General features: G+C 44.2%; 1 long non-coding RNA gene across 1 annotated transcript; it reads left to right on the plus strand.

Moving 5' to 3' along the window:
- Positions 1–7,876: 7,876 nt before the first annotated feature.
- LOC108581627 lies at positions 7,877–11,759 on the plus strand. The gene is made up of 3 exons (XR_001894089.3): positions 7,877–8,334; positions 10,446–10,499; positions 11,087–11,759. It is a non-coding gene; the product is annotated as an uncharacterized LOC108581627 (long non-coding RNA).
- Positions 11,760–12,038: the final 279 nt, after the last annotated feature.

Below are 12,038 nucleotides of genomic sequence, written 5' to 3' on the forward strand. Positions count from 1 at the left end.
TTGATGGCTGTCCTCAAGGTGTAACTTTGTAGCCTAGAGCAAGGCCAGGTTGCGATAGTCCTGAAACCTCACCATTAGTGCTTCTAGGGGCACATCTTCACCCCAGACCGTAAATGCACACCATGGTCAGACGAAATAAGGAGTGTGCCCTGAGGAGATCCACACATGTTGGTACCCTTTGCCTCAAGGCCTTGGCTCCATCCTATGGGGCTGGTAACTGGGGGTAGGGCTGCAAGTGGGGAGGATTCAGCTTGGGTCATGCAGAAGAGGTCTTTTGTTTGTTTGTTCATTTGTTTTTTTCTTTTGAGACGGTGTCTCGGTGTCTTGGTGTCTCGCTCTGTCACCCAGGCTGGAGTGCAGTGGTGTGATCTCGGCTGACTGCAACCTCCGCCTCCTGCCTCCACCTCTGATTCTCGTCCTTCAGTCTCCTGAGTGGCTGGAATTACAGGCGTGTGCCACTACGCCCGGCTAATTTTTGTATTTCTAGTAGAGATGGGGTTTCACCATGTTGGCCAGGCTGGTCTCAAACTCCCGACCTCAGGGGATCCGCCTGCCACTGCACCAGCCAGGCAGAATATCATTTGATTGTACAAGGCTCTGTCCAACAAGGCATGCCTCTAGATTTGGGATGGGGGTAAATGTTCAGTGGACCCAAGAGCCTCAGTGGGGGGAGGTGATGCAGACCCTATCCCCCATTTAACCATTTCCCTAGGGCTAACCCCACTCACAACCCAGTGTATCAGATTTATATCTCAGAAGTTCAACTTTTACTGTACCTCACCGCATGTGACTTGCAGGTCATACATCATTGCCTTCTGTTCTGTTTCCCTTTGAAAAGGTCTATCTTTTGGCTTGGCTGGGATGACTGTCTCCTTATTTTTGTCAACTCCTGGAGCTTTTTTTCCTCTGGCTCCAACTCTGCTGTTGTGGCCTGACACAGAAATGTTTTATCTTGAAGGTCTAGAAAAAGCAATGTTTTCTTCCAGTATAATTTGATTCTGTAATCTTGTCTTTTCCTGATATGTCTGAATTGTTCCATGTACCCAGGGGACTTCTCATGCTGTTACTAAGAGCTATTATTTCCCTCCTCAAGGTACTAGGTTTCTCATTTACATTCCTTAATGTAGTGTATACACATAGCCCTAGACACACTCTTCCTGTGGCTAATTAAATTCAAATATCTTTTTCATCAGGTTTGACTCCCAGTTATCTAAACCGGCTTCCCATAAGGAGAAGCAGACACAGTACAGGAGGTTCTTCTTTACCTTTTTGGTAACTGGCCTAAAAAACACACACACAGATTTTCCATTTTATCAAGATAATTCCAGCATTGTCTTTATTAGGTTGAGTACTTAGAAAACCTGACCGTTAAAAGGGTTAAGGTTTTTACATCCATGTAACCTTCTGTATCGCTTTTGAAGGTCTTTTGATGATCATTCTGGTTAAATAAGTATTATTTTATAATGACCTGCGATTCTGTTATGATCGTGTTTTGAAACTTTTGACATCTTTGGAAGGTTTCCCCAGCATCAAAATACTAAATTAAGTCTTTTTGGCCTAAAATTAACTTTGGCATTTTCAAGTTAGGCCCCTCGAAATCTTCAAAGAAAGTATCTCTCATCCTGTAGAGATATTAAATGATTATTTGGTAAATTGTATGGAATACAGATTGTTTTTTCTTTTTTTTTGAAACAAGGTGCTGTTCTGTCACCCAGGCTGGAGTGCGGTGGCGCGATCTTGGCTCACTGCAACCTCTGCCTTCTGGGCTCGATAGAGCCTCCTACCTCAACCTCCCGAGTAGTTGGGACCACAGACTCATGCCACCATGGCTGGCTAAGGTAAATTGTATGGGAGGAATTGTCAATGATGATTGATGCTAGTGTCATGGGCGTCTGTGTGAAGAGACCACCAAACAGGCTTTGTGTGAGCAATAAAGCTTTTTAATCACCTGGGTGCAGGTGGGCTGAGTCCGAAAAGAGAGTCAGTGAAGGGAGATAAGGGTGGGGCCATTTTATAGGATTTGGGTGGGTAAAGGAAAATTACAGTCAAAGGGGGATTGTTCTCTTGTGGGCAGGAGTGGGGGTCACGAGGTGCTCAGTGGGGGAGCTTTTTGAGCCAGGAAAAGGACTTTCACAAGGTAATGTCATCACTTAAGGCAAGGAATGGCCATTTTCACTTCTTTTGTGGTGGAATGTTATCAGTTAAGGTGGGGCAGGGCATTTTTACTTCTTTTGTGATTCTTCAGTTACTTCAGGCCATCTGGGCGTATATGTGCAAGTCACAGGGGATGCGATGGCTTGGCTTGGGCTCAGAGGCCTGACAGATCTTCTTTCAGTTACATTTGTTGATATAAATATTCCCCAAATTATATAATTTTATAAAAATCTAAAATGTTATCAGTTATAATTTTGTTATGTTAAATCTTTTCTAAAGTTATATTTGTATGGATATGTTATTAATGTGAATATTCTTTTTTTTTTTTTTTTGAGACGGAGTCTCGCTCTGTCACCCAGGCTGGAGTGCAGTGGCCGGATCTCAGCTCACTGCAAGCTCCGCCTCCCGGGTTCCCGCCATTCTCCTGCCTCAGCCTCCCGAGTAGCTGGGACTACAGGCGCCCGCCACCTCGCCCGGCTAGTTTTTTGTATTTTTTTAGTAGAGACGGGGTTTCACCGTGTTACCAGGATGGTATTGATCTCCTGACCTCGTGATCCGCCCGTCTCGGCCTCCCAAAGTGCTGGGATTACAGGCTTGAGCCACCGCGCCCGGCCTAATGTGAATATTCTAATGATTATATTAAATTTATAAAAGTCTTGATGATCCTCATGTGATGTGGTCAGTCATAATTCTGGTTATTTCAAAATGTTGCACATAATAGAAATAACTAAATTTCTTTGTCAATTGAAAACTTTATCAGATTTAACCACGGCTATTTTAAGTTGTTGTCATCCACAGCTATTTTATTTATTTTATTTTATTTTATTTATTTTTTGAGACAGAGTCTCACTGTTACCTAGGCTGGAGAACAGTGGCACAATCTTGGCTCACTGCAACCTCTGCCTTCTAGATTCAAGAGATTCTTGTGCCTCAGCCTCCCGCATAGCTAGGATTAGATGCATGTGCCACCACGCCCGGCTAATTTTTGTACTTTTGGTAGAGACAGGGTTTCACCATGTTTGCCCCACCAGTCTCAAACTGGCCTCAAGTCATCTACCTGTCTTGGACTCCCAAAGTGCTAGGATTACAGGACAGGAGTGAGCCACCATGCCCGGCCTGTCATCCATGCTGTTGTTTTAAATTCTTCTCTAAAAGCATTTGCAGTGATCTGTAGTCCTAAATTGATTTTCATGAATACTCTAATGGGTATTCCTGAACACAGATTTCTGATAACTTTAATATCAATGGACTAAAGAAAAACTTTCAGAACACCGGGGCATGGTGGCTCACGCCTAAAATCCCAGCACTTCGGGAGGCCAAGTCGGGTGGATCACTTGAGGTCAGGAGTTCGAGACCAGCCTGGCCAACATGGTGAAACCCCACCTTACTAAAAGAAATACAAAAAAAATTAGCCAGGCATGGTGGCACGCACCTGTAAACCCAGCTACTCAGGAGGCTGAGGCAGAAGAATCGCTTGAACTCAGGAGGTGGAGGTTGTAGTGAGCCAAGATATCACGCCACTGCACTCCTGGGCGACAGAGTGAGACTCTGTCTCACAAACAAACAAAACAAAACAAAACAAACAAACAAAATGAGAGGATATTTCCTGTCACAGCTGAAGTGGGCATTGGCTTTAAGTTCCCTGCCTCTAGACCCTATTTTCCTGCCTCACCTCCTCCACCTTTCCATCCATCCTTGCCAGACTCTTTTCTTTCCTATTCCAGACCCTCAGTCACTTGAACTTTTGGCTCCACTGCTCTCGAGGGACTGAGGATCCCCAGATCAACTCTCTGAAGCTGAAAAGGAAAAGGGTTATTTAGAAATAACTGGATATTTTATCCACTCAGATGGTCTTTGGGGACATTCAGACAGCTGCTAGAGTCTCCTCAGTAATCGCCTGAAATGTAGGCCACAGCCTCCGTATGACCTCCGATAATAAGCAAATACACACCAAAACTCCTTCTTGGAGAAAACATATCCTTTCTCTGTGCCTTTAAGATGTAAATTTTCTACCAAGTCCTAGGACCTAAGCACCATCTTCTTCAGATGCAATTTTCTACCAAGTCCTAGGACCTAAGCACCATCTTCTTCAGATGCAAATTTTGGGGAGAAGACTCTCAGAAGAAGGTGGGGGAGGGGAGAAAGCTATTTAGAAACCAACTGGCATTTTTAAAAATTTCAAGTCTTTACCACAAGTAGTAAAAAGCTTTATCCATCTGAGAGAGTAATCTTAACTTATTCCATCTGCCAGAAACATAATTTAGATCCAATTACTCTTTTATAAACTAGGGAGTTTTATATTATGGTACCTGGCACATGGCTAAAATTTTTAAATAAAAACTTGAAGATTTCTGTTTGCATCTATCTGTTTATGTATATCTATGTATGTATAGTATGCATATGCGGTATTTTCTCTACCTCTGGATGGTACTGCCAAATACCAAACTCTTATCGAGTGCTCTTATGTTCATAGCAATATAGTTATTTGTACAAATTCAGTTAAAATCTGTTCTCCTTTTAACAAGACACAATTGGTAAAAGGCCTTCATTGGGATGTCATATTTGAGAATGATGTGCATGGAATCAGATTTGACTAGATAAGTTTTAAGAAACTCAGGTTAAATTTGTGGCCCCAATAAAATCCCTTGGGGAAAAAAAAAATTCTGGTACCTTGCACGCAGGGTTCTCTTACATGATTCCCTTACAGGTGAGTAAGGCAAGTCACTTCCGGTCAGACCCAGGAATCTCAGGATAATTTGGGGACCTTGATAAGAGAGGAATTCACCCAGATCTCTGTGTGTTATAGGCAAAATCTGATGGTAAGTCTATAACTTGGCTTCCTAGCCTAGAGTGGCTTTTAAAAGTATACTCTAAGATTCCTTATGAGAAGGAAGATTTTAAAAGAGCATGTATGATCAATCACTATTCTTTCTGTGCTTCTGTAAATAAGTAGGCCAAATACAATGGTTCTAAACTTACTTTTTCAAACAAATTAGTCTTATTGTGATTATCTGTGATTGAAATAGGGGTTACTGTAGAGAGAAAAATTATGTTTCAAGAGAGAATTACACTGCACCATTATTAGATTTGTTAAATCAAGTTTAGCCTAAAGCTGCCTCATTGCATATTTTAAGTTTGGCCTAAAGGTTTCTCTGTACATCATGAACTATAACAAGTGGAGGTGTAAACAGACCACAGCCTACACTTGTGCTGATCACCAAGTTTTGGCCAATCAAATGTAGCCAACTGTTCAGACCATGTTCAAATAAGGCAAACACCAACCTGTAACCAGTCCAGCTGTTTCTGTACCTCACTTCCAATTCTGTACATAAATTTCCTTTTTCTATTCATAAATCTTCCACCATGTGGCTTCACTGGAGTTTCAGAGCCACTGGCTTGGGAGGCTCTCCCAATTCGAGAATCGTTCATTGCTCAATTAAACTCCTTTAAATGTCATTCAGCTGAAGTTTTTCTTTTACCAGATTCTAGTCCTATCCATTGTCTTTGAGGCTTTGTTTTCTACCTGCAAATGGGATTGGATCCTGAATTCTTCTATTGGAGTGTCTTCCAATATCTGGCTATGATTCTCCAGACTATTCTGATTTTCTCCTACCCTTTTGACTTCGAATCACTAAAAAGAAAAACTGCCGTTTTCCTAAAGCTGAAGCTGAAGCTGGATGACTTGATACTTACTTCAGAGACATTACTTGATACTTATTCAGAGACATTACCACAATAGCTCATGTGTGGACAACTTTTGTGCTTGTTGCTGTGTGCGCCATTCAGAAAGTTCACTGGAATACTGGAAGATATTACCAGGGACATTCAAACTACAAAAGATGTTTCAAGCCCAACACCTAGTAATCTTCTCTACTAGCTGCCCTCCAGACTGGGAAACTGGTTTATAGTCTGTTCCAATCATTAATATTTGTTTTTCTTTCATTTCCATAGAAATGCCTCTTGGGAGGGAGGACAGAACCAATCCGTAGTTGACCACCTGCATACGTGAAACTCACTACTTGCATGTCCCAACAGCTCAAAAGTCAAGCCAAGTTCTCAGGCCACAAAATGAGACAAACAGGAAAGAAATAGCAGTACCTAGCAGGAAAAGGACCAATAACTAATGGATACCTCAAAAACACATTTTTTTCTTTTTTTGAGACAGAGTCTCGTTCTGTCGCCAGGTTGGAGTGCAGTGGCACGACCTGCGGCTCGCTGCAACCTCCCCCTCCTAGGTTCAAGAGATTATCCTGCCTTAGCCTCCTTGAGTAGCTGGGACTACAGGTACGCCCCACCACTGTGGCAGGACGAGCCGCAGACAAAACCCCTCAGACACTGAGTTGTAGAAGGAAGGGCTTTATTCAGCTGGGAGCATCTGCAAGCTACTGCCTTAAAATCTGAGCTCCCGAGTGCACAATTTCTGTCCCTTTTAAGGGCTCACAACACTAAAGATTTCACATGAAAGCGTCATGATTGATTTGAGCAAGCAGGGGGTACGTCACAGGGGCTGCATGCACCGGTAGTCAGAGAGAAACAGAACAGGGCAGGGAGTTTCACAGTGTTCTTCTATACAATGTCTGGAATCTATGAATAACATCGGTTTCTAAGTTATGAGTTGATTTTTAACTACTGGGTTTAGGCCAGGCAGGCCCAGGTCTGGTTTTGGGCCTGGTGCCGGGCTGCTTGTCTTTGGTTTTACTTCCTTGTTTTTTTCTTAAAACAGGTACTGAGTATAAAACAATACAAAACAATATGAGAGGGTCTCTCTCTTTCCTCATCATGACAAGCTAATTTTTGTATTTTTAGTAGAGATGGGGTTTCACCTTGTTGGCCAGGATGGTCTCGATCTCTTGACTTCATGATCAGCTCATCTCAGCTTCCCAAAGTGCTAGGATTACAGGCGTGAGCCACCATGCCTGGTCTCAAAACCAAATTTTAGCCAGAATCATGACCCAAACAAATGTTTTTCTCCTATGAATCTCCTTTCTCCTGTGAATCTTCTTTCCGATCTCCTTGGAAAGGAAGGGACAAGAAGTTTTTACCTTCTTCTCTTGACTGGGCACTACAGACTGCTGCCTACCTGTGAGTGTGGTACTTTGCGTGACTTTGCAGATGTGATTTAAAGATCTTGAGATGGGGAGATTATCCTAGACTATCCGAGTATACCCTCAGATAAGAATAATTGCAAGTGGTCAGGCACAGTGGCTCACGTCTGTAATCCTAGTTCTTTGGGAGGCTGAGCCAGGCAAATTGCTTGAGTCCAGGAGTTTGAGACCAGCCTGGGCAACATGATAAAACCCCATCTCTATAAAAAATACAAAAATTAGTCAGGTGTGGTGGTGCATGCTTGTAGCCCCACCTACTCGGGAGGCTGAGGTGGGAAGATCGCTTGAGCTCCGGAGATCGAGGCTGCAGTGAGCAGTGATCATGTTACTGCACTCCAGCTGTGTGATAGAGTGACACCCTGTCTCAAAAAATAAAAAATACAGCTGGGCTTGGTGGCTTACACCTGTAATCCCAAGACTTTGGGAAACCAAAGCAGGAGGATCATTTGAGGTCAGGAGTTCGAGACAGCCTAGCCAACATGGTGAAACCCTGTCTCCGCTAAAAATACAAAAATTAGCTGGGCATGGTGGCAGCTGCCTGTAATCCCAGCTACTAGGGAGGATGAGGCAGGAGAATCACTTGAACCTAGGAGGCAGAAGTTGCAGTGAGCTGAGATCGTGCCACTGCACTCCAGCCTGGGTCACAGAGCAAGACTCCATCTCAAAAAAATAATAAAAAAACTAAAAATAATTTTTAAAAAAGAATAATTGCAAGTATCCTTATAGGAGGGAGGCAGAAGATCTGATGAGAGAGCTGGAGGTTAGAGTGATGCAAGGAAGGGGCCACGAGCCAAGAAACACACGTAGCCTCCAGAAGCTGAAAGAAGCAAGAATACATATTCTCCCTCAGAGCCCCCAGAAGTATCCAGCCAGACTGCAAGATTCTGAACCTCCACAAATTGTTGCTGGGGATAACATCACTATTGTAAAACCAAAGATCAGAGCTTGAAATATTTTCCAGACCCTGTACTGAATGGATCAGCTGGCACCACCCCAGGTGGAAAGACGGGCTCATCTGGTCTTGTGGCCCCCACCCAGGAACCAACTCAGTGCAAGAGGACAGGTTTGACTCCCTGTGAGTTTATCTCTGACCCAACCAATCAGAACTCCTGATTCACTGCTACCCACTCCCCTACCCCCACCAAATTATCCTTAAAAACCCCAGTCCCCAAGATTTTGGGGAGACTGATTTCAGTAATAATAAAACTCCAGTCTCCGTATAGCAGGCTCTGTGTGAATTAAACTCTTTCTTGCAATTCCCCTGTCTTGATAAATTGGTTCTGTCTAGGCAGTGAGCAAGGAGAACCTGTTGGGCGGTTACACTTGGTCTCTATCAGAGAGCGCCCCCTTTCTCCTCTAACCATTGACAACTCAAAACCCCAAAATCCAATCTCATGATTTTTGAGTTTATAGTAGGGTGAGAAAACAGTATGTGCCATCTTAACAGGCAATGCCAGAATCCTGCTTAGAAAGGAAATTGTCTTGGTTTAGGAAAATACTGTTAGAACCATCTGGATATGAGAAGATAGGCCCCGAGGCAGGACCTGGAAGAAAGAAGCTGTAGAAAGTGAGGGCTGAATTTCTTTTCACAAGACATGGCAGAATGGGATGGGGGTGGGGGAAGCATTTGCTCATGAAAGGGGAAGGATGGAGAGACCCAGTGACATGGCAGAAGCAGGTTGGCAGATACACAGCAGAGACTTTTAAACACCAGCTGTCTACGTTTTAAGATGTTTGTGTAAATTTCCTCCACTTCTTTCAGTATTTCAGTAAAATTTTCTAAGGCCAAAATAGCCTTTATTTTTTATTTATTTATTTATTTTTGAGATGAAGTCTCACTCTGTTGCCTAGGCTGGAGTGCAGTGGCAAGATCTTAGCTCACTGCAACCTTCACCTTCCAGGTTCAAGCGATTCTCCTGCCTCAGCCTCCTGCATTGCTGGGATTACAGGAGCATGCCACCATGCCCGGCTAATTTTTTAATTTTTAGTAGAGAGGGGATTTCACCATGTTGGCCAGGCTGGTCTTGAACTCCTGACCTCAGGTGATCCACCTGCCTTGGCCTCCCAAAGTGCTGGGATTACAGGCATGAGCCACCGTGCCTGGCCCAAAAGAGCCTTTGTATATGTGTGTGTCTTTTTACTTTTTTTTTTTTTTTTTTTTTGAGGCGGAGTCTCGCTCTGTCGCCCAGGCTGGAGTGCAGTGGCCAGATCTCAGCTCACTGCAAGCTCCGCCTCCTGGGTTTATGCCATTCTCCTGCCTCAGCCTCCCGAGTAGCTGGGACTACAGGCGCCCGCCACCTCGCCCAGCTAGTTTTTTGTATTTTTAGTAGAGACGGGGTTTCACCGTGTTAGCCAGGATGGTCTCGATCTCCTGACCTCGTGATCCGCCCGTCTCGGCCTCCCAAAGTGCTGGGATTACAGGCTTGAGCCACCGCGCCCGGCCCGTCTTTTTACTTTTGCTTTTGCCTTTATTTGTTTTAAAATCAGCCAAGGAGAGGGGCCAAGTTCTGTGGTTGGCACAGGGCAGGGTGAGCACATTTGGGATGAAAAGATACCTTATAAACTGCGTCTGTTTCGGGGAGCCTGGAGCCTGAGGTGAGTACGACACTCAGTGTTTCTCTAAGTGCTTTTCTGAACACTTTGCTCATAACTTCGTTTAATCCTCACAACAATCCAGTGAGGTATAGATCATTATCCTCATTTTACAGATGAGGAACCCGAGGCACAGAGAGGTTACCTAACTTGCCCAAGTTCATGCAGATGCTGAATTAGCATTCCAACCCAGGCAGCCTGACTCCACAGTCCCTGTTCTACTCACTGAGCCACACTGCCCCCTATCCTCAGCTGGTCTGCAGTGAGATGATAAAGTCCGCCTTCTCGCCAAGAATGCAAAGAAATGCTCGGCAGGAATGGGAGTTCCAGGCATTCTTATCGAGCTCTGATGGGGACAGGGAGACCCCAGGTCACACTTGGGCTGTCCCTTGTCATTCCATTGGTCTGTGCCCTCTTCTCAACTAGGCTGGGGCTACTGGAGGGTACTGTGGGTACAATGTGCCTTTGCCAAATAATATACCCCACATTTGTAGGGGGCTTTATACTTTGTCTATGGCCTTTCCCATGTATGATCTAATTTAATTCACACAGTGGTCTCAGGAGATAGACAGAAATCATTGTCTCTATTTACAGATGAGGAAATCGATGCTTAGAGAAGCCACATGACTTGCCTGGGTCATAGAGCTGGTAAGTGACAGAATTCAGAGCTGGAATGTAAGATTTTTTTTCTTTCTGCTCCACGGTGCTCCTCAGCAGTTCAACTTGTTTTAAAACAGTACCACGTCTCCCTCCCCTCAAGAAATTACTGTCTAATTTTCTTTCCATTTTGAAAGCACAGGCCCCCTTTGCAAATGGTCTTGAGCTGGAAATAGACAGTGTCAGGATTATTTCCTTAGCTTCAGGGCAAGACTCCTTGGGATTCAGCATTAACCACTAATCTTGGGTTTGTCCTTCCTGAAAGACTCTGGTCACAGGATAATTGTTGCACATTCATCCCCAAGGCCATTTTTATGTAAGTGCAGAGTTGACACTCAAGCTCTCACTGTTCCGATTAACATTGCTCCTTGCAAAGAAAGAAAAATCGCCTTCTATTAGCTTCTGCTCCAGCTCAGAGACAGCCCAGTCCAATCAAAAGCCACTTTAGCTAAGGGAGAAAGGGGTGCCACAGAGCAGCCATCTCCCTGATCCTAAATGATTTTTTCTTTCCAATTTCTCCTTTATTTAAGAACCTCTTCCTCATAAATGATAGACTGATGACATTGTCTTGTATCCAGGGACCTTCTCAGCAAATGCATCCAAGGCTTTGAACAAAGGGGCAGCTGTCCATCTAAATGATGCAGGCTTTCACAATGATGGGGTGTAGGAAATACTACCCAAAAATATGGCATCTCGGAAATAGAAAACAGCAGAGGAGAAAGGTCACTCTTACCTTCCCCTGCCCTTCTTGCCTGAAGACCTTCATGTGACAGTTGTCCTACCCTATACCCAGAGGAAAGGAATGTCAAATAGAGATGCCACGAAGAACCTGAGCAAACAGATCTTGCTGAACTCCCCCCAGTTTATTCCCATTAGACCATGTCCTTTTGTCTTCCCATCATGCTTCTGTATGACTGTCTATTCCTCAGACCTAAGCATAAATATTCACCGATTTCCTTGTTTCACTGGGTCTTCATTTCTGAAGATTCTTGTGTCACACAAAACTTGTATTAAACAAATGTTTTATGCTTTTCTCTTATTAATCTATCTTTTGTTAGAGGGCTTTCAGCTATGAATCTATCTATGAATGAGGAAAAGATATTGCTGTTTCTCCCCTACAAAAAGGCATGCCTGCCGCCCTCTCCCAAAACACTAGGATCAGGCCAGGTGCGGTGGCTCACGCCTGTAATCACAGCACTTTGGGAGGCCACGGCAGGTGGATCACTTGAGGTCAGGAGTTTGAGACCAGCCTAGCCAACATGGTGAAACCCTGTCTCTACTAAAAATACAAAAAATTAGCCAGGCATAGTGGCCCATGCCTGTAATCCCAGCTACTTAGGAGGCTGAGGCAGGAGAATCGCTTGAACCCGGGAGGCAGAGGTTGCAGTGAGCCAAGATCTGCCACTGCACTCCAGCCTGGGTGACAGAGCAAGACTCCGTCAAAAAAAAAAAAAAAAAAAATCAGCATTTCTTGAGTACCCAGGGCATGCTTCAAGCCATACTTGATGCCAGGGGAGGCAAAGACATGTT

Source organism: Papio anubis, chromosome 14, assembly GCF_008728515.1.
Source record: "Papio anubis isolate 15944 chromosome 14, Panubis1.0, whole genome shotgun sequence".
NCBI lineage: Eukaryota > Metazoa > Chordata > Mammalia > Primates > Cercopithecidae > Papio > Papio anubis.